This window comes from Trachurus trachurus (assembly GCF_905171665.1).
Source record: "Trachurus trachurus genome assembly, chromosome: 23".
In the NCBI taxonomy this organism is placed as follows: Eukaryota; Metazoa; Chordata; class Actinopteri; order Carangiformes; family Carangidae; genus Trachurus; species Trachurus trachurus.
The window spans coordinates 5,454,421-5,481,485 of record NC_139912.1 but is presented as its reverse complement, the minus strand read 5'-3'; the positions used below and the strand labels follow the sequence as shown (position 1 = coordinate 5,481,485).

The window sequence follows — 27,065 nt, the reverse complement described above, 5'->3', positions numbered from 1 at the left end:
TTACATCAAGCATCAACAATATGAAAAATCTGTCATACTTTTTGAATACCTTTTGAAATCTGCGATGTACATGTCGTACTATATGTCGGGACCTGGTTTTCTAGACGACTAAAAGCGAACCGCCGTGTGATTCAGATGAAAAAGAAACAACCGTCGTCCATCACAGTGTAACAGGGTGTGACAGTTGTAACCAGTGACCTTATGGATGTTCCTCCTTCTTTTGCAACAGAGCAACAACAAACTCAAACACACACACACGGGCCTTGTAGTCTTTATCCTCTTCACTTCACACGGCAGCTGGAAAAGAGGCAGAGCAGCATCTCTCTTATCACTATATGTGTGTGTGTGTGTGTGTGTGTGTATGCTTGAGTACAGTAAAAGCCTAATCTAATCACCACACACTCACTGGTTCCTCCAGGTGTATTACTGTACCAGGAGTGTAATGCAGAGAGAGAGGGAGAGAGGGAGGTGGAGGTAGAGGAGGGGGAAGAGATAAGTAATATTGATCTGATGCGGCGATTGTCACTCTGTTGCTGCCTTGAATAGCTAATCTCTTTTCTCACGGGTCAGGGGGAAGAAAGGCGGCGGGTGCTGCAGGTTTTAACCACAGCCAATCCACAAATTGTTTCCAACGTGGGGGGAAATCAGACGCAGCAGCAGCCGGTAGCGTTGGATGTGAAATTGTGACTCCCGGCTGTTGTTGACAGAAATGATGATTGTGATGATGATGATGATGATGAATTTAGGGGTAGTTTCTGCACTGCTTCTCTAAATGGATGAATATTTATTATCTTTATGGCTTGTTTATCTTTGGTTCGTAGTATTCAGATGATTTTAGTGATTTTATATTAATATATTAGTCATGTTAGTTTGAGATAACTTTTTTTTTTGTCCTTTGTCACTTGCAATAATGGATTTGTCAGTTTCAAAATAGAAAACAATAGAAATTGTGAACCCACAGATGTGAATTTTGATCGATTGATCTCATTAGAGCATCAGAACTTTCCACTTTTCTGTTTTCAGTGACATTTAACTTCTGAGAAGTTTCCTTTTTTTGTTTTGTTTTGGTTCAAATTGTACGTTTCACAGTCACTTTTGGAGGGTTTGGGGGCGGTGGGGTTAACGTGTAGGCAGAGTCTCACAAGAAAGCCCGGCGTTCTTGTTCTTCTTTCTCCTCTTTGATCATCTTCGATTGATCACATCGCTCTGTGTGTGTTCGTAATGTGTGTGCGTGGGGGTGTCCCGACCTGACGCTGTTGTGGTCCGGTCTGCGCCTGCAGCGGCGCTCTCGTTACAAATTCGCAGTAAAAGCTCAACCGCCTCGTTTGACGTGTGGTCAGGGGGCAGTTACTGATTGAAGGTCATGGTCTGTGCATGGGAAGCGTCTCGGCATGTAGCTCCTCCACTCCACTCTGGCTTCTCGTGAGCTTCTTCTCTGACCTGGAAAATACATTTAAAGGGATAGTTCAACATTTTTGGCAAATTGGCCCATTGCCATAATCCCTATAGTTTTAGGAGTAGGTTCGTTACCTTTAATTGTCAGTGCAAGCTATTTTTAGAACGGCGGAGCAGAGCTGTGAGCTGCTCAGAGCTACGCTACGGAGGCTCATGGGATTTCTTGGTTTCCCTCATCAAACTCATCAAATACACAATCAAACAACTCCACAACGCTCTCGTGGACAAGTTGTCCGTTACGAGGCAGAGTTGTTTTTAAGGCAAATGCAGAGACTTCTTGCTGAAAAACTACCACCGACGGGAACGCGTATCAGCGGTTTTGCATGAATTTCCCTCTAAAACAACTCTGTCTTGTAATGTTCTGTTATTATCTCATAGCGTGGTGAATGTGCAGGTCACAACTTGTCCACCAGAGTGTTTTGGAGTTGTTGGATTGTGTATTTGATGAGTTTGATGAGGGAAACCAAGAAATCCCATGAGCCTCCGTAGCGTAGCTCTGAGCAGCTCGCGGCTCTGCTCCGCCGTTCCAAAAACAGCTTGCACCGACAATTAAAGGTAACAAACCTTTATGGCAATGGGCCAATTTGCCAAAATGTTGAACTATCCCTTTAACATCAAGTTGAGATTTTTTCTCTTACCTCCTTCCATCTTGCAGGTGAGGTCCTCCTTGTATCTACACTTCATCACCCCCTCCTCCCTCCCTCCTCCGTCATGTATACACATCTATCACCACTTCCTTCTCCCATGTCTCCACCTGGAATTACAGACCGAGGGGGGGTGAGGAATGGAGGGAGGGAGGGGGGAGGGGGGAGGTGGAGTGATGCTGCGACCACGCCACAGTAGTTTCCATTTACCAAGACCAAACATCAGCAGGCCTATCTCTGACACCAAAGGGTCTGCCTGGGTGCCCCCTCTCTCTCATTCTCACCACCACCCAAGCCCCCCTTCCCCCCTCCACATCTCCCCCTATCCTCCTCTCCTCTCCTCTCCTCTCCCATCCCCTCCCTTCCTCCCTCCCTCCCCCCCGCCGCCATCTCCTTTTTAATATAGAGGCTGGAGATGAAAAATGGTGTGCTTTTGTTTATTTGCCACCGATGCAAATGCGACCACAGCAGGATTAGTGAGTTCTCCATCTCTTTGCTGATAGCGGTGGGAAGAAAGAGGGGATTTTTATGCAAAAAAGATCTCTCCCACCCTTGCTATGACAATTGCAATGCATCACTTCATAGACAGTTTTTAATCTGTTTCAAACCAACCACACTTTGAACTGCTGGGAATGCGAGATATACAACTGTGGGTATATGCCTGCGTGTGCGCACGTTTGTGTGTGTGTGTGTGTGTGTGTGTGTGTGTGAAAGGGAGTACTTGTGTGTATGTGCTGTATGTGTTTTCCTGTGATTAATCTTTGGAGTTGGTTTAAGCACACTGCTGACACAGCACAGATCTCCCTCTCTCTCTCTCTCTCTCTGGCTAACTTTGTCTCTCTGTCTGAATGCCCTTGGATTTAGCTTTGAATAACAAAAAGTTAGTGTCCTAATTCACTGTTGTGTCCATTGTGTCCAACTTTTTTATTTTATTTATTAACGTCGCACAGCGAAACTTAACTGGGAGCCTGGAAATTGATCTTTAATCGAAACAATCTGCACAGCTTTAAGCTGCTTAGATTTACAGTAGAGACGCACGTGTCTGTGAATCAGAGGGAACAGAAAAACTGGGATGTTTGTAAAAGCTGCACAAGCAACGACTTGATAGTAGAAATCCTCTCTTTTATAATATAGCGGCAAGTATAAATGCTGAAAGGAGGAAAAATGACCCGTCTTTATGATTCACACGTCAAAGAATAAGTTGATGTGCTCTGGACTTCGCTGCTGTTTTTTTGTGGCTTTGTTGATTTAGGTTGAATAAATATGATGGTTGAAAGAAGACTATAGACTAAATATTATCTTTTAAATACCTCACAATCTAACTTTTACGCATCAATCCCATCTGTAGCTTTGAATTGTTGCACATATGGACACATTATGAAACTGGTTTTGAAGCTTTGTTCATGAAATCAAAGTGAACTGTGGAGGATGTAACCTGAGGGAAACAATATGAAACAAAGGGCAAATTCATCTTTTCACGTGCATCACCGAAACACCTCTGTCCTGTGGACTGTCTCGGCCTCCTCCAGTTTATATCATCACAAACAAGCTCAAACATCATCTTATATGCACTTACCTTTAACTTTCATATTAATGATTGCTTTGCAACTGAAGGACTTAAAACTTCACCTTTAACTAGTAGATGAACTTCCTGCACAGATTCCTCCATTAAGTTCAGATGCTGAGCTGTGGAGGATTAAATTAAAGTTATTTTCTTGGCTGAAGAACAAAAAAGCTGCTGGTGTCTGACGGTTCAGACGATCTCTCCTCCTGTTCTCCATCCAGATATCCTCTCTATCCCTGCCACCTGTCTACAAATAACACAGTTAAACACTCCATTATCCCATTTGTGAACCTGTGTTTACAGATGAGTCATTGTGTCTTTATTCTCAGCACAGATTTCTGATATTTTCCCAAATCTTCCCAACAATGATAACAACATCATCATCATCATCTCTGTGACAAACGGCATCCGGGGCCTGAAATGTTTCTGAGGCGTGAAGCAGAATGAAAAAGGGAAGAGTCCGTTTTCGTTTATTTTCATTCACTTATTTATTTATTTGCTCATAAATAAGAACCTGTCTGCTCACTTTTCCTTTGCGTGTTGCTTTGATTCCACGTATTCAGACGCAACGTGTCAGATCAAACCTTCAAACATCCATCACCTCGCGCTCAGAAGAAAGGAGGAAATGCCGAAATCCAAAAAAAAAAACCGTCATCCGAACACGCTCCACTGTTGTCGCTCCGTACAGACAGATAGATACAAGCCAAACTCCGAGTCCCCCCCCCCCCCACCCCCCCATTTTAGGATTTCTGACTGACTACACAATTATCAAGGGCTACGGGCGTATGACTGCATATCATAAAACGGGGGAGAGAGAGAGAGAGTGAGGGAGAAAAGGGGGTAAAAGAAGGAAAACACGGGGCCTGTTTATCTTTCTCGCCACCGTTGGCATCCCGAGGAGAGTGTCTGGCTCTGGGTAGATACCAAACGGGACGACACAAAGGCGAGATAAAGCGTTAAGACGTTTTCTCTTTCTTTTTTCCTCTTTTTTTTAACTCATCAAATTTAATAAGCCTCATCTCAGACACGCAGGTATTCAGCGCGACACTTTCAGGGAAAAGGTAAACACATCCATTTTGTAAGCTCTCGTGGAAAAAAGAAAAAAAAACACAAACCTCAAACCAGTGGCTGACACGCATTCACAAGGTGTCAGGGTGACAATAAGATACACTATGAATAATAGAATAAACAGATACATATTTTCTCATATGCCTCCTCTGTAGTTGACACCTTGGCATCGTGACGATAATATAATAATAATAATAATAATAATGATAATAAAAAAACCCATCAGAAATACTTTACTTTCTGAGCTCCGCCCTCATCTCCGTCTCAACAGCAGCAGCAGCATCATCGGCGGCGGTGACGGGGCTTACCTGTGTGACACCTAGCATTCGCGAGAAAGAAAGAAAAAAAAAATAAAACAGCTCGCCGGGATTTAATCAGTCGTCATTATGGGGTTGCCGAGGAGAGAGAGGAGGGAAAAAAAAGGGGGCCGCGGCACAATGCTGACACAAAGACAGTCTAAGGGGATCTTTGTGCTGTAAATGTGCTTCTCACAGTGGCTGCGTGACAGCTGACGGTGAGTCGCTGAAACACTGATCCACTGTTTCCTTGTAGAGACATCAGGGTGAATACAGAGGTGCCATGGCGTGCGCTGAAAGCCGCCTCAAAGACCTGAATGCTGCACAACACCTGCATGGCTGCTGTGGCGGATTAGGGTGTCAACACACACAATGGCTGAGGGAACTCAATGCCTTTTGACTCGCCTCGCCCCCCCCAACACCACCTCACCTCTCCTCTCCTCGTATGCACCCTCCTCTTCTTCATTGTCAACCGCTCTATTTTATTTATCACCACAACAGCTCAATGGGGAATTAAGTAGGGAGGGGTAAAAAGAGGAGAGGAGGGTGGGAGGGGGGGGGGGGGGGGGACAGGTTATTGAAAAATATTTATACACTTTGAAAAATAAACATTTTTCAGTTAAAGTTCATTTGAGACGAGGAAGAAGAAGAGGAGGAAGGAGAGGAGGGGGGGGCGGGATTATCCCCAGGAGGTGACAGAGGTTGTTGTTTCTCCACCTGTTTTCTTGAACTTTTGGGGAGGCAGGGAGGGAGAGGGGGGGTAATTCAGTGACATCTGCCTCCACCGACCCGTCTTTATGTGCTCTGGACTTCGCTGCTGTTTTTTTTATGGCTTTGTTGATTTAGGTTGAATAAATATGATGGTTGAAAGAAGACTATAGACTAAATATCATCTTTTAAATACCTCACAATCTAACTTTTATGCATCAATCCCATCTGTAGCTTTAAATTGTTGCACATATGGATATGTTATGAAACTGGTTTTGAAGCTTTACAGTCATGAAATCAAAGTGAACTGTGAAGGATGTAACCTGAGGGAAACAATATGAAACAAAAGGCAAATTCATCTTTTCACTGTCTCGGCCTCCTCCAACACAAACAAGCTCAAACATCATCTTATATGTGCACTTACCTTTAACTTTCATATTAATGATTGCTTTGCAACTGAAGGACTTAAGCCCCCCCCCCCCCCCCCCCCCCCCCCCCCACCCCCCCACCCCGAAGAAGATGGCGGTGAAATGCACCAAGGAAAAAGGAAAAAGAGGCGGCAGAAGACGAAGAAGCAGAAGAAGTCGGTTCCAGCGCAACAGATGGAGCCGAGAGCCCGGTGAGGATGAGGAGGGGGGTAAGGAGGAGAGTGGGGGGGGGCAGGATGGTGAGTCTTTGGCGGGAAAATAAATTTTGGCAGGATGGCAAAGAGTGTCGGAGCACTGGCAGCGCCACAAAGAGCCGCGGCTCTCCATCCAGCGCGGCTCCACACCTCTCTGGCAGACATGCCATCACAGGCTTTGTTTACATGGGTCTGTGCTCCGACCGGGAACCCTGGAGACGACAGAGAATGAGATGCAGGAGATGGGGTGTGTGTGTGTGTGTGTGTGATGAACAACTGCCCCATTATGCTGCGACCGCCGGCTGCTGCTGCTGCTGGTTCGTAAAAAAAAAAATCATTTTTCTTTTCGTCCCCATTTCCTTATTGGTGCTGAGTTGGTCACTGCTGCTGCTGCGGCGACTTGGCTCTGCAGCTACAGACCACAGGTGTGTTGGACTCGTGGACACGTTTTCTATTGCAACCAAACACTCGAAACATACGTAAAAGCTGAATATGCATCGTTTTTAATGGGGATCTGACGTCTATGTTTGGGTTTTACCTGATTTCATGACCCTGGGAGGACAAAAGAAGTTGTTTTCTATCATTTTATTGATAAAAAATATTTAAAAATATGCACCAAAACACAGTTAAAAGTGTATTTTCACCACTTGCACAAAATTTCACTAAAGGCCCTATAGTCTGGGGCTGTTGACTCGCTGTTTTGGTAAGCAGTCGGAACCAGGGTGAGAGAGACAGGCCTTTCCGTCAAAATAAAAGCACCAAGCTGATAAAATGCGGTGAAACTTTTTTATTTAAGGAATATAATTTACAAGAAAACCCCCGAGGCATTAGGTTAACCCTTTTCTTTAATTGTATTACAAGTTATTGTCTATTTTATAAGTTTTATGTTGGTGAACACTTTTACTTTGGTGAATTTGCTGATTTCCGGATCCGCTAGAAGATGGGAACCAGAATGCAGACAAAATAAGCTACAAAGGCCCTTGACTCTGCAGATCTTGAATCAGTGTTGTGCTCAGACAATATTTATTCACAAACCCTTCGTCCACACGCTCATCAATAATAAACATCAGTAAAAATAGGATGAGGGAGGGGGAAAAAGAAAAAAAACCACCCTGCGAGTCTGGATAAAGGAATAAGTCCAGTTTAACTCGACTCACCCTCCATGTTTTTTATCCCAGTCGGAGTAAATCTCTTTAACGCGGCTGCAGCCCGCCTTCCTCCGCTGCCCTTCAGTGACAGCGCTCAGCACGGGAACAGTAATGCAGTAATGGTATCAGAGAATGAGGCCCTAAGCGCCCGGGCTCTGACGGCCCGGCCCGCCGATGATGGATGTCTTCAGAAACTAAACTACTCCGTCCTCTGCAGCCCCCAGAGCCACCGCTGTTGCGTGTTGGGATCCCCTCTGCAATGCCACGACGGATATTTGAGAATGGGAGTGTGTGTATGTGTGCACATAGATGACTTTAAAGTGTGTTTGCATGTGCTCTGTGTAGTTTTTACTCTGTGTGTGTGTGTGTGTGTGCTGCTTGAATGAACTTGGGAGAGTTGAAGGCTCTTAGCGTGGAATGTGAGGGATGTTATATAAACACATTACCGACAGTACCAACGTACAGCCATACACACTGCTGGCGCCAGCCCCCACACTGCATTAGCTGACATTTTATACAAAAATGGTGAAAACGGAGGGTCGGCTCCTCTGGTTCTCACCAGACTCTGTTTGGGTTGAAGTTGTTCTCGTTTCAGCCTCCTTTTAGACTTTTGATTGCTGACTCTGCCTCCCAGAGGGACTGTCATGAGGTGCTGCGGTCATTCAGCCCCCACCATCCCTCCCCTCCCCTCCTCCACCCCTGCGTATATGACCTGACAATTGAAACGGGAAGTCTAAAGGATTTGGTAATTTACATCAAATACAGGAATGGGAAGGAAATTGGTCCGAGTGCTGCAAAAAAAAAAAAAAAAAAAACGTGATCTGGTTACATGACGAAAAAGCGACTCAAGCGTTTTTTCCTTCCTGTGCATTGACAGAATACAACTTACAAAAATACAAAAAAGGTAAACAAATAAAGACAAATGCGCACACTCACAATCAAACGCACACACGTGTTCTTCCCGTGCACGCAAAAGAAGCGAAAAACTGAACACACACCGACTTTGAAAAAGCAATTAATTCCAGATAGCGCGGACATGAAAGGCAGCGGGATGCTGTGAACATTAAAAGGCGCAGAAGAACCGAGCGTCGCTGCTTTTCCCTGCCTGTCTTTAAGGCTTTCTCAATCCAGGCCCTTCTAAATAGGATTCAATAATGTCCAGGTTGCTTGTTTTTAACTTCAAAGATCCCCCTCCTCCCCTTCTTCCCCCCCACACCACCACCACCACCAAACGGCTTAAGTCCAACAGACAGAGGGAGAGAAGGAGAAGGGAGGGAGGGGGGGAGACACCGACAGCTCATTAAATGTCAATGTTCACTTTATTACATTGTTGCTCGGCTCTTCTCTTCTCTGAGTGGACGAAGACACATCTGCTCCTGCATCGTGGACGTGAATACGAGCTGAAAAGTTTGTGCCGTCGTCCGTAGCGACTATCTCCAAAATGCACTTTTAACCAAAAAAAAAAAAAAGTGTCAAACTGATTCCAAACCAGTGTGGTTACATCATGTGGAGAAAGTGTGTCTCTGTTTCAGTTGACGCTGAACATGCGTGACACGTATGTAAACTGAAGACGCAGGTCTTGGCCCGTCCTGCACTTCGCTGTCCATCAAGTTGCAGTTGCAGTTGAGGCCTCCTCCCCCTTTGTCTCCCCCCTCCCTCCCCATGCCTCACATATTATCTGCTGCAGAGGAGTCCAGACCAGACCAGACAAAAAGTGGGAATTGTAAAAGTGTTACAGGTGATCAAGAGGGAAAAGAAAAGAAGACGAATGCTTATGAATTTGTGAAACAGCTCTTGAACAGATCGCCTCTCACTTCCTCTTTTTTCCACACACCCTCCCTCCCTCCCTTCCCTTCCCTTTCCTTCCTTCCTTCCCCGTGTCCGTTAACCCCCTCGTAAAGAAACAAATGTTTCATCACCGGGGGGACGAGCACACGGGGATGTTTAACCAGGCGGATGGAGAGCCTCCTCCTTCTCCTGGGCCGCCAACAAACCGCTGGCTGGGAGAGCGGCCAGGAAGAGAGAGGCAAGAAAGCAAGTCTGAATGTCAGCTGGCTGGGCTCCGTCTCCCAACACACACACACAAACACACACACACACACACACACACACACACACACACACACACACACACACACACACACACACACACACACACAGCTTCCCATGCACATCAGCATGCAAGTACACGCAGCTCTATACATACAAGCAAACATGCGCCACATATTCGCCCTGTCACGCTGTTCATGCTCGGGGAATCTGAAAGACGACTACGCACACTGCACACAGACACACACAACATAACATAACACAACACACGCGCCCGAACACACACACAACGTGCACGCCGGGTCCCCTGGCAGCGCGTCTTTTCCACAGCGCAGGCCTGTGATACTGAGGCTGAAGGAATTTGCTGTGGATTACTTCTGGACTGAGGCGGGCAGCTTTGGCAAGGAGCGGCCAGGCCACTTTGAGGATTTAACCAACAGCAGCCACCGGCTCCCAGAAGCCCCGGGAGCCGCCCCGACACCGGCAACACACACACACACACACACACTTATACACACTTGTACAATCTCATCAAGTTGTACGTCAAGGATTCGTCTGAGAAGGATTGAGGTCGTTATTGTGCGGGAATTCACAGCCAATTAAAACACTTCATTATCTCGTTTTCAAATATAGATTCAGTGATTCCAAAAGTGTGTGTGTGTGAGAGAGAGGTAGACAGGGTTCACTTGTCCTGGAAAACCTAGAAAACCTGGAAAATGGTTGACCAATTTTCCAGTCACGGAAAATGAGAAGAAAAGTCAAATGTCCCTGGAAAAGCTTTGAGTTGTCCTGGTAAATTATTGATCACACTGTGACATCAGCTACCAGAGCTCTGTTTGACCTTTCCAGACCCCACCAAGGATTTCTTTTCCAAAAAAACTGCCCTGTGAGAAAACTAAAGACTTTGAGTTGAGGAGTGTTTTCAGTATTAGACCGCATGTTTGCGATGTTCTCAAAATTTGTCATCATTTCTAAGCATGTAGAGATTATGATGTAAGAGATTACATTTTACAATTTGTGAGATTATTTCATAAATTAGACTGCACACCTTTAAATCAAAAATAATGGGGTTGAGAGAGGAATAAACATAGAAAAAAAACTGGTTAAATGTACAAAATAGAGTACAACTGTGGAAAAGAACATTTCTCCAAAGCATGAATGGGACGGAGGATGTGTTAGTGTATGGCGTAATAACATGTCTCTGACTGTAGCAGCTGGAAAAGTTCTAGAAAATGATTTCAAGAGAATAGTGGGAACTCTGGTAGAGAGAGGGAGGGAGGAAGAGAAAGTGTGGTATATCGATGTGTTGATGAAAAGAAGTGATCACCGCCGACATGTCTTCACTTGCATTCAGAAAGAATTTAACAGTGTTGAAAAATGCCGAATCCTGGTGCATCTCTGGTGCCAATGTGAGATCTCTCACTCTCTCTCTTGGCCCAAAACCCTTTACTTACCTTATATACGTTTTCTAAAACTCCACCTTCTCCTAATATAAGGATATAGCTGACCAGGATCTAAAACAAAAAAATCAGTTGCATAATATACTACAAAAAAGAGAGGGAGAGAGAGAAGGGGGGAGCTGTTCCTTGGTGAAGTGCTGTAATTGTCCAGAGAGAGTCAACACTTCATGTCTGTATGTGTGTGTGTGTGTGAACATGCATGTGTATCCTCCATTCACCCCTTGAACTTTTGAGGAAACCACTTCACCCGGGAAAAAAAAAAAAAAATCCATCCTCCATCTTTTCTTGCTTTATTTCTCCTCCTCTTTCTTTCTTTCTTTCTTTCTTTCCTCCTTTTCTCTTTCTCTTCCAAACCTCACCGACATGAAAATCTATATATTAATCATCTCGTCATGTGCGATCAAGACGAGGACGGAGCTGAGTGGAAAAGAAAAAGTGGTGGAGGAGAGAAAAGAGAAAAAAGAAAAAGAAAGAGAGGAGAGGAGAGTGGATGGATGGAGGAGTCAGGTTTCAGTAGGGGGCAATGCTAGGCTACACACCGACAGAGAGGAGACCGACGGCTCCCAGCAGCTCACGCACCATCATCCACACACTGTGAGCCACACACTGCTGCTGCTGCTGCTGCTGCTGCTTCACTGCTAAAACCATCATCATCATCATCGTCGTCGTGGTCGTGGTCTGGATGTGTCAGAAGCCTGGATGTAAAACAGATCTGACCGGATTTAAACACTGCAAACAGTCCAGCGTCTGCATGTCGCTGCTGCAGTAACAGATGAATGATTGACAGCTGATGAAATAACGTTTAGAATAAAAAAAAAGTTTAAAAAAATCTATTAATTACTGTTTGTTTACTGTTGTTTTTTCATCCTACACGTCGCCCTCATCTCGTCTCCTCGCCTGTTTGTGCAAAAACAAACCTAGAAAGCCGAGTGCAGAAGTGCACATAAAATATACTGCACTTAAAATAATCATAATAATAATAATAATAATAATAAAAAAAAGTGTGTACCCCCCCCTCATACCTCACACACACATACACATACAGCCGCTCCACATCCACACTCATCAGCAGCTTTTAATCTAGCCAGAATTAGCATATTCAAATGGTTTTCCTAATGACTTTCATCTGGCAAAAAGGTAATTTCATACACGAGAGTAGCCTTCAACTTCCAGGCGGCAAAGACAAAGCCGAGTGCAGGAGGGGGGTGGGGGGCTGGAGGGTAGAGGATGGTGGTATAGTGGGAGGTGGGTGGTGGATGGGGGGGCATAAGATAGCGCTGGGTGATAGCCATGTGCAGTGTGCGAGCTTATAAACGGTTTTAATAAGGTTGTTTTTTAATTGAACATATGGGCGAGAACTTTGAACTGCAGCCACCGCCGTCCCGGTGTACGACGACGTAGAGGCTGAGGTGGAGGAGGGGGAGTCGGGGGGGTGACTGAGCTGGGAGCGCTGGTGTAAATGGCATATCATGGGCTAATACTGGGGTGGGAATGGGAGGATTCAAATGATCAGGCCACTGTTGGGGTGGAGATGTTGGCTGCACGCACGCACACACACACACACACACACACACACACACACATGCAGAGCGACCGACACAAACTCTTTTGAAATTTTATTCTTGAGTACAAAAACAATTAAGAGCAGTGGTGCTTTGATGTTCAGTGCTGCCCCGCAGGTCAGGAGGGAGAGTGTTTCTTTATCTTAATTGAAAAAATTAAATCATTAACCTGATGCCACTGTTTCTGAATGACAAGTCCTCTCTCTCTCTCTGCTTTTCACTCCTTTCCCAGCGAAGCCTGAACCGGCAGCGAGAGGGAACATGAAGAGACATGCTCGAGAAACGCTCGAGAAGAAAGTAGAGGAAGAGAGAGGAGGGAGAAAAAAAAAAGAAGAAGAGGGGAAGACAATTTCAATAAGACAAGAAAAAGAAAGTTTAGTGGGTGTAATTTGATTAATAATGCTAAACGGAGACTGGGAGGGGGCGAGATAGGACCGAGGGAACAAATTAGCCAGCACAGCTGGGGAGGGACTCCGTTCGGCAGGGTATCAAAGGCTCACAACATCGCCTTTCTCCTCCTCGCCTCCGCAAACTCAAATTGAAATTCGGTATCTTGTCATACGAGCTTCAGAAGTGTCCTTCTTTTATTGGCTGCTGTGGTTTTTTTTCTTCTTTCCTTTAATTTCAATCATTCATTTCCTTTTTTTATTTGTCTTTAGCCTAACATGAAAACACCTTTTCATGTTTTTTCCCCTCTATTGGTTAAAATCTGTCATTTTTTTATTATTATTATTAATAATAATATTATTATTAAAACGCATTGATCAGCAGCAGAAAAGCGAGGCGCTGATAGCCATCGTATTTTCTCTGCGTCTGACTGCGACGCTCCGGCGGATCAACAGTTTAGAAACACATTTAAAAACTGAGATGAAACGCCTCGTAAGAAGCTTAAGTGACTCATAGAAGAAAAAAGAAGAAAAAAAAAAATCAACTCGTGCATATCAGTGATTTTGAGCAGAAAAAACAAGTTACAATTAACCATAAAGAGATGAAGATGATTTTCTAAAAGGCGTTAGATTAAACTCAAAACGCCCCGTGACACGTGTACGTACATTCAACAGATAACACCTTGGCCTGCACTGAGATAGTGATTAAGTGTGAGTGTGTGTGTGTGTGTGTGTGTGTATATGTGTGTGTGTGTGTTGGGTGGTAGTGGGAGTCAGCTTGTCATAACACATCTAGCATTTAGCGGGCTAATCGTGGGAGACGACCATGTTGTTTTGATCACCTGTAGTATTACGGCTAATGTAAATAAAGGCTTACACTGGAGGCCTGTCACTCCGCCGCCTGTCGGAGGGGCGAGGGAGAGAGGGAGGGAGGGGTGAGGGGGGGAGGGTGGAGGCAGTGGGTGATGGTGGTGGTGGTGGTGGTGGTGGTGGTGGGGGGTGACCAAGGTAAGAAAAATCACTTCTTCTTATCTCTTTTCCTCTGACCTGAAACAGTCAAACTGCGGTGCATGAAGTCACAGAGAAAAGAGCTGGTGGAGGGGAAAACACACACACACACACACACACACACACACACACACACACACACACACACACACACACACACACACACACACACACACACACACACACACACACACACACACACACACACACACACACACACACAGAGGAGGGATGTGGATGTGGATGTGGATGGTAGAGGCTCAGTGTGGCGATACATCTTTGTCAAATTAGCAGCAGATACCTGAGCGTAATTACCGTAAACAAACGACATCATGACAGAGGAGCTTTGTGACGGTTTTCGCTGCACAACTTCCTGTTTCTCATCCCGTCGCCATGGGGAAACTGCATGGGAGCAGCCCACCACACCTCCAGCGTGACATCATAGGCTATAATATCGCCACATAACAGTATTTACATGTTTAATTAATCTGTGGTTCGGCCACACAAAGAGTTGCACTGGTTCTAGACTGTTGCTAAGTAACGCAAACATTTCCCTGACCCGATGATGTCATACATGTATATGCAGCACACCTGGAGGCTACCTTCCTCTTCCTCCTCCTCGTCTCCTAATGACCACATCATTTGGTTCATTCAGGATTTTATGGGAATGTGGAAATATTTCCATCTTTTGCAAAGTTTGTTACAATTACAGAAGACAATGATTGAATGTTTGTTAACAGTTTTATAGATCACCTGTGGAGTGGAATGATTATCTGGAGTGAAAAGGCCCGGTGTCTCATCCAATCAAACGACTTTATAGAGAATACACAAAGAAAGAGTCTTTTATATATGAATTTAATGTTATATATGCATTTAATGTTTCAAAATGTAGGTAGCTTTAAAAAGTTTTAACTTGTCACATTCATATAAAGTTTATTTTTAGATCATAATTCATGGTTCATTATCAACTTTTTCAATAGGGTCCAAACTGTGTAAACAATCATAACTATACATAATGTGCGGATCTACAGGATAAAACATTAACTATTCTTACACAGTTTTAACTTTGACAATCACACAGTAAACAGTTCTATATTCATTGTTCAGGCTGTAAAACATGAGAAAGCAGGTTTAAACACTAATTACACTCATACATATGTCATAGATCTCTGATCAATCATTTTATTATATTATTTATTATAATGTACAAGAAAAAACACTGTAAATTGTCACATTTGAGAACCTGTAACATTAAATATTCAGATTAAATTCAGATTTATTTCTGTATTATGTACTGACACTGTTATTTATATGCAAACGTACTGTAAGTTATTCTGATGGAAGTTTTTGTTACATATTTCTCCTTTCAGAAGTTTTGTTTTCATCATTTAACTAGTTTGTGTGGAGGAAAACATCTCATGCTATGAGGATGTCGTTATATTTGAAGATCCTGATCCGTTTAGCTAATAAACTCTGGACTTTTTTACAGTTTCTCCTCTTTCTCTGCCATGAAACGACTCTCCCACTTCGCTCTGACCTAATTTGCAAATGCCGCAAAAAGTTAGCAGTTTGTTAAACGCACATCATGAGCCGTCTTCTTCTGTTTACTGTAATTACAGTGTTTGTCTCTGAGGTGATGATGATTTATTGATGGTAAAACAGCGGCTGGTGCAGCAGCAGCAGGAGGAGGAGGAGGAGGAGGAGAGGAGGAGGCAGTGAGGGGGTGCTGGGTTCGTTGACTTTTGCCATGCACCTGCGTTTTCACACACGGTTTCATCTGCGGTTTCGCACGCGTACAGTAGCGTATGTTGCAACAGTCACCTTAAAAGACCAACACAGGCCTTTCAAGTTGGTATCTCTTCTCCCCCTTAGCCCCCCCACCACCACCACCGCACGTTGCCATCTGCAGCCTGGGCGACAAAGACCTCCAGTGGAACTTCCAATAGAGCTTCTTTTTTTCCATCTGATCTGGCATCATTGTGCACAAGAGTGGTGAAAGCATCATTTCCAAAATGGCACACATTACCATCATTAGAGCCTTTTTTTGTATTATTTCAAAATAAAACGACACCATTTCAAGTGTGCACTCTGCAAAAAAATATATATATATATATATATTTAACAATAACCCCTTGCAGACACAAGAATATTAGCAACAGAGCAGCTATTGTGGCACAGAGTGAACATATGCTACTTTTAGTTCATCTCAGGGGTGTAATGATGTCTTATAATCCCACATCCATATCTCCACTGGCTCCAGCAGGCCACACCCATATTTCGGAGGCTAATATAACGACTTTATATTCAGCTGAACGGTACACAATATAGTTAGATTATGCTTATTCGTCCCCAATACATAAATATGTCATCTCTCGGGCAAAAAGCTCTCGATTGTGCCTTGAATGAGGCAACAGGATCCCAGTGCACAATCATCTCTGTCCGTGAGTCTTTCAGAAGTTGAAGGATTTCATACAACACTTTTCACCGCCGTCTTATTTTCTCCCTTTTGAAAGAGAGGGAGTTGGTTATGATTTTTTTTTTTCGTTCCTCCCTCCCCTCCCTCCCACCCTGCCTCCTCTTCTTCTTCTTCTTCTTCTTCTTCTTCTCTTCCCCCACTATACGGGTTTAACTTGGGCTATTTCAACCTCGCTGAAGAAAGTAAATGTGTTTCTAGGCTGCTTTCAGTCTGAGCTGCACAACTTATCTCCCTCTTGCTCTTTGTTATTAAATGCAGTGAGCGAACGATCGGCGTTTCTCTAAGGGACACAGAGAGTGAGTCAAAAATCTAAATGGGGAGGCACACTCCCCGCATTACCATAAAAAAGGGGAAAGAGGTGTGTGTGTGTGTATGTGTGCATGTGTGTGTGTTTTTTTTTCCAAGTGTATCTCATGTGGAGGGGTGGTCCTGAAGCTCTTATCGGTTCACCAACAGGAGAACGGAAATGATTAACATCTAATTTAACCCAATCTCCCGCTCAATAGGCCGCCATTCAAAGGGCCGCATCCATATGTATTTAAGAGGTAATCACTGGTCGGACCCCCGTTCTCATACACCCCCCCTCCCTCCTCTACCCCCACACTACCACCACCCATCTCCCCCTCCCTCCCACTCTTTTGTGCAGCGGGATGACACACAAACATATTTCCATCTGAAAGGCTGGGCCTCGGTGGCTAGATTTCTGAAGGAGAATCGCTGGTGTTATTGTCGAGCTGTTTGTGCGGCCGCCTCACTGTACTCAGTGCATCATATGAGTGAGTGTGTGTGTGTGTATGCATCTGTGTGTATGCTAATACTGTCAGGGGGGTGTATGATGAGTGCTGCTTGTGACGTCGCTACTTAGGTTACACTGTAAATCCCTGCTGAAGACATAAAGAGCAGGACAATGAAGTTTAACAACTTATTCCTTATCAATAAATCAATCAATGAGAGTTTTGTCAAATACATTAAATGCTAATTTACAGCACCTCTACATGGTTATAAAGTGGTTTGAATTAAACCGGTAAGTTATTTTTGCACGCAATGAAGCAACAAATAGGGAAGGAAACCGTGTTAGCATGCTAACAAGCTCATTGATGCACGTTTATGAGCATAATTTTAAGTTTGCATTAGCTTGCTTACTCTATTATTAACTAAAAAGCAGTCCTAGCATGCAAACAAGCTTATTAACGCACGTTTATTAGCATCATGCATAGTTTGCAATAGCTTGTGGTGTTATAGAGCCTCTATCAATGGGATCAATATGTATAAAGCCACTCTAACTCTTCAGCTTCATAAGATGTTGTGAACATTTCCAGGTCCTTTATGTTCTTCTAAACCATGTGATCGCTATGATTAGTGATGCACTTGGTCACAGTAACTAGGCAGAAAAAATAAAGTAAAGTTGAGGAGCTGTAGAAGCAACCTGACAATCAGGGGCTCTTATGTCCTGAACATCAGCCACCATCATTCCCCTTCTCTCTCTGCCTGAATTTCCCATCCATCTTTCAAATAAAGGCACAAAATGGCTCCAAAAATAACATTAAATGATATTAATCAGATTTCTTTAATCACTATTGAAGGAAAAATTGAAAAAAAAAAGATATGCAGTGATATGATATGCATTTTAAGCTCGTTATATTAGTGTGTAGCTAAAATTTGTCCCTGTTGTTTGTTTCTGAGGTGTTAAATGCTTAATGGAGTTATTAAGTTCAATATGTTTGGTATTATCTGAGGTAGAAATTTGACTTTGGAGTGAAGTTTTTAGCTGAACGACGTCTCCATCATCTGCTCTTTGCTGCTAGAAGCTAAACTAAGGTCTTGACTGTGGTCAGAGCTGCTCTCTGCTCCGTAACCGACACATTCTGATCTTTGATCCTCGACCTCCGTCCTCTTCACAAAGTGCAAATCGCAGCCTTTTGTGGTGTAAATTCATAACGCGCATCGTATATCGGGTATTATCAAAGCGATACAACTTTTGTCATGACAATTTCCTCTCTTCTTCTTTTTCTTTTTCCATTTTTTTTTTTTTTTTGTGTGTGTCTGTGTGTGTGTCTGTGTGTATACTCCAGGACACCGTAGTGTTTGAATTCACATCTTCTCCTCCTGAGCGTATGGGGAAGTGGATAGATTTTAAAGCCAACTCTTTCATCCTTATGTCTTTTAAATCTACCAGGAGAAGACTTTCAGATTAAAAAAAAAATGATTTTTTTTTTTTCCCCAAAGATTGCCTGGACAAAATGCAAGGATAAGTGAGAATGGAGTGTGAAGAAGAATCCAGGCCACTTTTGAATGGAGATGAGAAGGAGTGTGTGTGTCTCTGTGTGTGTGTGTTGGAGGGGTAGGGCAGCACTTTGTCAGGCTAACCCTGGGCGAAGCCTGGCAGAGGCACTTTTTCTTTCTTCACTGGGTGGTGGAGGTGGAGGTGGTGGGTGTGGGGGGTGGGTGGGGGTCCGTGAAGATCTCTCCGGAGCTTTCTATCAACACAGATTACATGCATGTAGACGCGGTCAAAGGGAGGAGGAAGAAAAAGGTAAGTGTAAAATAAAGAAAGTTGGAATCAAAAGGGTCATGTGCAATCGCAGCCATGGGGGTGATGACAGGTTTGCCTCACACCTGAGCTGTATTATGCATTCCATAATCGGCCAACACACACACACATAGACACATGCACACACATATGCACACACACTCTCAGTGACCGGCGGCAGCAGGGTTGTGTTGGGTTTCTCTGACAAGGTGAACTTCATGCATCGCGTACATGATATATAACTCTGGAGTGGCGAACAAAAGCCGGGCCAGACAGAGCGAGAAAAGAAGGGAGGAGGAGGAAGAAGAAGAAGAGCAGCCCTTCCTCCCCCTCTTTCTTTCTTTCGTTCTTTACTTCTTTCTTTCTTTCTTCCCCTCCCGTCGTCTGCTGCAGGGTTTTTTGTCTTTTGCCTGGCAAAGTGACAAAGGCAGCGCGAGGTAGGTGACCTTCGTCTCCGTAGCCTCTTTTTATGACGATCCAGGAAAAAAGGTGCAGGAAAAAACTAAAAAAACACACATCACACATACACGGGGTCAAGTTCATTCATCCACCACTTCAACTTGGCTTTTTCTTTTCTTTTGGAGTGGTTAAAGCAATAAAAAAGTAAGATATATAAAAAAAAGAAATCATTCTGGCTCAATTGAAGAAAAAAATAAAATCAAAGATGGAAGAAGCAGTCTGTGACAGACTCCAGGATCCTTCATCAAACATTTCAAACCTTTTATTTTGTTTCTTTTTCTTCTTTTTTTTTCCTTTCGTACATTTTTGGAAAAGTTGAAAAAGAGAAAAGGAAGAGAAAACTGTCCATTAACTCCCCGAAAAAAGCAATTTCTGTTGGTGTGCGCCTGGCTGCTCCGAGGCTCCTGGCCGGGCTAATAGCCTTTCATTACAAGTTTCCTCCCCAGCCAATTAGAGACAGGTCCGCGGCCCACCAGCACGCACACACACACACACACACACTCACAGACACACACACACTCTTTGATCAGCTCTCTGTTCACTGACACACGTCTAATGACCAGGAGAGAGCAGAGAGGACGGCCTGTGTTCACACTGCGGAGAACACACACACACTTCTACTTACATTGTTGCCAATTTGACTTAACAAAACATCAATATTTTATTATTTTAATTGATTAGTTTAATTATTCTTGACTTCAACCGGCAGTAAAAGAACAGCTGTCATAGGTCTGGACATCAGTGTAGATGATCATTCAGTCAAAGAAACTTTGGTGCACAAGATCCTCACTAAATTATATGTTCTAAACCCCAATAAACGCACACACGTTAACACACACAGAGAAACCCCGCCTCCAAAAAAATAAGAACAGGCCCTGTAATTAGCAAATTAGGCTAAACTGCAGCTTTAATGATTTTAATACTAGTCAGTGCAGTGCAGGCGCACATTCCTGCCATAGATCAAATAGCTCTGTGTGTGTGTGTGTGTGTGTGTGTGTGTGTGTGTGTGTGTGTGTGTGTGTGTGTGTGTGTGTGTGTGTGTGTGTGTGTGTGTGTGTGTGTGTGTGTGTGTGTGTGTGTGTGTGTGTGTGTGTGTGTGTGTTGGAGTGGGGGTTTAAGGGTGGGTGGGGCCCAGGTGAGTTTGGTGCTTCTTCAATTTATTATAACATTTAGTTTACAATGCCATCAGACCGGATGCTTCTACATCAACCAATTAGTGGCACATTGACAATGATTGATGTTAATTTATATAGTGGAGAATTAAAAAAAAAAAAAAACATCCGTTTGAATTTTAAAGGGATAGTTCACCCAAAATTGAAATTTCACTCATTATCTACTCACCCTCATGTCGACTAAGGGCTGGGAGAAGTTTCAGAGTCCTCCGTGGCTTCTCTGGGTTACAGGGGGTCTCGGCGTAGCAGTGCATGTCCATATTACGGTTGCAAATGAATACCAACTGTCTTCGTAACAAAAAGACACACCAAAAAACATCCAAATACCTCCATGCTGCTCGTATGTAATGTCCGTCTTGTATTGAAGCCCCGAAATGCGAAATTGTCCCGAAAAAAATTAAATAAGTCTATATTTCAAGCTTGTTTGTGTAGCGGAAGCTCCTCTTCCCGGTTCGTCAAATTTGGACTAACCAGGGTCTGTCCTCTTCCCAGTTCGTCCAAATTTGACGAACCGGGAAGAGGAGCTTCGAGAAGCTTCCGCTACAAAACAAGCTTGAAATTCCAATTTTGGGTGAACTATCCCTTTAAGTCAAAGCAGAGCAGAGAAGAACACTTCCTGTCGACCTGTAGTCACAGCAACATCATACATACACATGTAGGCTCTGCTCTGACCTGGAGTTCAGTGCGAGACTGAACTTGAACCCGGTGATATGTTACAGTGTAATGACTCTAATTACACTGTAAAATACTGGAAACACTCAGCGTTGTCGTGATTGTTGGGTTCATTTACTGTGTCACTGCATTCATGTCGACACGTGAACTAACCTGACTCAAAAAATACATCCACATCAGCCCAGTTTTTACATCGCAACACTTTTATCGTTGTTGTTTTTTAATCTAATTTGCATAATGCACATGATTTCTTTTGTTTTTCTTCATTTAATGTGGTTAAGTTTATGTTAAAGTGCCGTATTCACAAATAAAACTCTTAATGTTTTATAGCTGCTTGTCAACGTCCATCACATTCTTCTGTTTTGACTTTACTTTATTTCTCTGCAACTAAATAAATATAACCGGTGATACTTTGACCTCATCATGACCAGATCATGTTCCGCCAACTCTATATGTGCACTGTATCGTAAAGACCTCATGTTATGGAGGAAAAAGCTGTGTCCTCCTGCATTTTTCCACTGAAGTTTCACTTCACACAGTTATTGACTTGATAGAAGAGGTGGGGGGTTTTTTGTTTAGGTTGTTATGACCTATTGAATCAGTAGGAAGTAACATACTATATGTTCCCCTAATGTGACCTTTTCACATCCTGATGCAGAGTTGTTGTATTAAATGCTGCCGTGTGGCAACTTTAATTATTTAAATAACTGTGAAACCTGTGGAGCTGCATGTATTTCCGATTTTTCATGAGATGCAACTAAATGAAGTCGCCTCTCTCACTCCCAGCAACAGATTTCTTAACGGTCGGTTGTTCTACCATCTACAAATATCTTTATCTTTTTGCGTACAATTTAATCTATTCAGTTTTCTTTTGCTTTCAAGTGAAGATCTGTGGAGATGTTGGTTGAGTAGCGTTGACCTTTGACCGGCTGTGACTCGTCACTCACAGCTTAATGGAGCTGCTCCTGTCCAAAGCCTCCACAGTGAGTGAACCGTCCTCCACTCGTGCTCCGACGTTCTTCACTTACTAAGCAGCTGCTAATGCTAACGCTAGCCACGTAGCAGCAGCAGCTAAACTCACAAATAACTCCTTTAATGACCTTCTCCTCTTTTGTTGAGGAACATTTTATGAACACAAAAATCCTCTCTTCCTTTTTTCTCTGTCATTCATCTTCCTTATTCATATTATACTCAACACGCACACACACAGAGGCACGTAGACACACACACAACCTGCTGCCTGACAGAGAGCTCACAAAAATGTCTTCAGTGTAATAACAGAAGCAATTTCTCCATCAGAATTAGTTCAACCACCATGTCCTGTAATGCACTGTAATTTAATACTGTTCCAATTCGCTGCAGATTTGTGTTGGGCTCACACGTCGCTGACATTTCCAGGTCTTGTTGGACGCACGGTTTTATAAAATAAACTCACCCATAGCGCTGAAGTACCTCTGTCTGCTTCTAAAAACACTATAACTCCTCCTGTTCTCCTCTGTTTCTTCTGTCTCCATTAGTATTTGTGTCTAAACACGCGCTAGTATCCGTCTTAAGCTGAGCTGCTTTAATGTTGTTGTGCTTTACAACAAACTTTTTTTGCACCGCGCTGTTGCGTAAATACAATCGGGACAAAATAGACCGGACGCCCCGATGCAGAATTTACAGTTTGTGTGTCCGGTTTCCTTCTGGATGGATACAGTTTCTCATCGGTAAACACAGCAGCAAAGGTCACAGAGCAGTGGCAAGGAAACAGACGGTAAATCTACAGAAATCAGCTGATTAGACTGATTGATACACAATTGGAAAGGATAGAGGCCTTTATATCTTTGTTTCGTTGTTCTTTATATGGCGATATATTGCAATTTATCATCTTTTTGCAAATGCAGATCAAATCCTGAAAGGGAAAATCTTTGCATCTTTTTTATCTAAAGTGCTCAGTCTGTTTATGTCCATTAAATCAGTCTTATTGATGTAAAATGGGGATTAGAAAGCAACAGACTGACACAACATTGACCTGAAAAAGTACTCAAGTGTTCTAGTGCTATTTGTATTTGCAGTTTGTATAATAAAAGCTTGATCCTGCAGTCTATGTATTGAAACAAGTAATAGGTTGTAACTCTTTTTTATGAATGAATCCCAACGTTTGGTTTTATATTGGAACCATCTTTAAAACCTCAGGATGACATCACTATTATCTCATGTTATACAGAACGGGATGTGTAGGAGCTTTCAGATAAAAAGATGAACTCATGGATCTAAATGTCAGGTTGTTGGTTTATGTAAGAGCACATTTGGTTTTGTCCTTTGATTTTTTTCTTTTCAGTCTTGTTACAGTAACTCAGGCAGAAAGGTAAATGATTTGGAAAAACAATTGGATCTAAAGAGAAAATGTGTGTGTGTCTGTATGTGTGTGTGTGTGTTGAGGAATGTGTCAGATGTGTGTCTGTGTAAAGCCGGTGTTTATGTTGGTAGCCAGGTCAGCCCCACAGGTATGTTTCAACCACAACATTACCTCCCACTGACCCCCCTAATGGACAAGGTGAGCGAGCAGTCAGCGGAAGGGTGTGGCGCCCCTAAACCACACACACACACACACACACACACACACTGAGGGCGACACACCCCCCAGCTTCTAAACTACAAGTCAAAATACAGACATTAATCTGAAGTTGGACACAAACCTAAAATTACCGCCTCTCAAGAGCGATGGAGCGTGGCGGTGGTTTTTCTGCCCCACTGGCAGGGATGAAGGGGAAACGAAGGAATGGAGCGGTGAATGTATGGATGCAGGAGGAGGAGGGGGGGAAGAGGAGGAAGGAGGAGAGGGAAGGAGGGAAGGAGGTGGCCCAATGAAGGAGAGAATAAGAAGTGTAATTGGAAAAAAAAAAAAGAAAATCAGATTTTGAGGAATTTCATCGCTGGTGAAGGTGAAGGAGAAAATGTGGTCAAAGGGAAAAAATTGACCACATTGTGTGTTTGTTTGAATTGCCACTCATCAGTTCATAATAGAAGACACTCACATAGACACACACACACACACAGAGACAGACAGACACGCACACTACAATGATTACCATACTCCATATTACTGGTGTACAGATAACTGCTTGGCTCCCATGGGCCTGCCAATCCACTGTAATCCCTCAAACACTCTGAATTTTCATTTCAAACAAAAGCTAAACCGCCAGAAGACACAAGGAAGCATTCTGTTGCCTCCTCTGTTTTTCTTTTTCTTTTCTTTTTTTTCCTCCTCTTTTTCCAGAGTCTCTTTTTTTTTTTTTTTTTTGTCGTCGTTGGCGTCTCCGTCTTCGTTTCCGTCTTCGTCTGGGCTTCCTTCCTCCTGTTCCAACCACTTGTTCCCCTCTCCGTCTCAGTATTTGTGAAATTCAATATCAGAACAATAAATGATGTTCATGAGAGTGTTTGGATTCTTTTTTTTCTTTTTTTTTTTTGGACATACTTCAATATTTACCATCGTAATAATCTCATCTCTCGCTCCGGTGCGGGTCGCCATTAAAAGAAAAAGGAGGGTTAAAATATCCTAAGGTGGTTAATTTAGGTGATCAAAGAGCAAGAAGGGGAGGAGGGGAGGAGGGGAGAGGGTGAGGAGGGGGTGAGGAGTTGGGGGAAGGTGGGATGCTTTACATTCCTGCTCCATACAGTATGTAAAACATGACATCCAAGCCCTTTGGCTCTCCCATACCTGCGCTCATCGGAGAGCACATGCTAATAGGACAGTATACATAGCAGCATGCGAAAAGTAAAATGACCTCTTTTTCCCTAACGCATGGATGTGTTTGATTGACAAGGTCTTATGTTGTGTGTGTGTGTGTGAGTGGCCTCAATACTGTGGCACGTGAAGGACCAGAAGAAGCATGTGTGTTATAAATGTGGGTGTATTATCCCTTACGTAATCGTATAATCGGTATCTGTGAGTATTTATCACCGTATGTCCACCACATGCACTCCGGTAGGTAGCCACCCGTCAAGACCCGTCCCCATAGTGATAGGCAGGTGAGCCAATAAAGGTGATAACAGAAGACAAGAGCCATTACAGGGAGGTGGGGGAGATAAGCTAATTGAAATTGGATATTGCAGTCATCTGACAAAAAAAAAAAAAGAAGGAAGAGAGAGATGAAGATGGAGGGGAGAAAGGGAGAGAGAGGAGGGGTGGGGGTGTTTGATGGGGTAAATATGCAGTGTAGTCATTTTTTTTTTTCCTCCTTAAGTAAGTAAGACTTTAAGCAGGAACCCTTGAAATGAAATCTTGGGTGGTGGCGGACTGAGGCATCGCGGTGGTGTTGCAAGTGTTGAAGCCTTGCTGCGTTAAGCCTCTTAGATTACAAAACACTTTGGCTGCGTGTGCACGTTTCTGCCATTTAATTATCAATCCAGATTTTACTGCTCGTGGAGCAAACACACACACACATAAACACACACACACACACAAGGGGGGGAATCGGCCATTTGTACCATCAAGGAGCATCCGTCAAGTCGCTCAAACCTGGCAGTGCTGGAGCGCTGACTCATGATTGAACATGTATCGGTGTCTCATCAGTGTGATGAATTACTATAATTACTAGACAGCAGGTCGCAAATTGTGGGTTTAGATGGAGATATCCTCCGGCCTTTCATTATGTAATCTCATCAATTGTTAATACCGAGGTTCAAAGGTTGAAGGTAAAGAAATTAAAATCTCTTATAACTGCGGCGAGGAAACAAAAAACCTCATCATCAGGTTCATGTGTAGAGGAAGTGGAGGCCGTTTTGGCATCGCGTCCGTCATCGCCACCGCTCCCCCCAGACAGGCGGCTTCCCTCGCCAACACGACTGTCACTACGGCCATTACCGCCGGCCCATTCAGCCTCTGCCCACCCTCCCCAAAAAAAGGAGCCTCCTTGTTCTCCTGCAGTGCTCGCGGCTGCCCGGGCCGCAGTCCGCTGGCCCGCTGGCTACTGACCCCTGGGCTGGCTCGCAGTCTGGCACCGGCGCCCTCCATTAGCCTAATTACAGCCATGAAAGCAGCGCAGACCGAGGGCCGGCATTAGGGCCAATTAGGGCCGCCCAGGATGGGCTCCTGACGAGGGGTTGGGTTACCGACGCGGACGCACACACACCGGCACACAAAAAATGTTTGTATCACTATGCATGAGAGCCTATATTCATTTCCTAACTCCTAATCCTGAATTAAAACCCTCCCAGCCTGGCTTTAACCCTTTAACTCAACTTAAGCCTCCATTCTCAAAGCCCAAAAACCCAAAACACTAAAGAACCGAAACCGTCACCTGAACCTCAGACGACAGGCTACATGTCACATCGGCCACCCTGATGCCAGTGGAGTAAAAAAGGTTTCTGAGGAGGGAGTAAAAAGATGAAAACGGCAAGAGAGGCTTGTAAAAAAAAAAAAAAAAGAGAGGTGAAAGAGAGAGAGAGGCCTGTGTCTGTCCATTCATGCATGTGGATGTGGATGCCGAGCCGGGGAGCCAGCAGTAATTTGTGGCTGTGACAGGCAGGATAATAAGGCTTGTGTCTTCCCTTCAAATAAAAAAAGGTGGAGATCCTCCTCTTAAAACAACTATCCTCTCTGTCTTTTGTTTCCTCCGTGGCCCCTGCAGGTATGAATGGATGGATGGATGGATGGATGGATAGATGGATGAATGTATGGACGGATGGGACAGAGGGATGAGCGGAAAATGTCCATCATGTCGTTAGGTCCTGGCAAATAACTATCATTACCCAAAAATGTTCCTGTTGGGCTGAATTTGTGTTCGACGATAACGGGTCAT

At 43.8% G+C, this 27,065-nt stretch overlaps 1 pseudogene across 1 annotated transcript in view; it reads left to right on the top strand.

Moving 5' to 3' along the window:
- Positions 1-27,065, top strand: part of LOC311006516 — a 190,505-nt pseudogene that overhangs the window by 161,505 nt on the left and 1,935 nt on the right. Inside the window, exons 2-3 of the transcript in view lie at positions 9,581-9,689; positions 14,063-14,203. The product of the transcript in view is annotated as an uncharacterized misc_RNA (transcript). The remainder of the gene's footprint in view (positions 1-9,580; positions 9,690-14,062; positions 14,204-27,065) is intronic.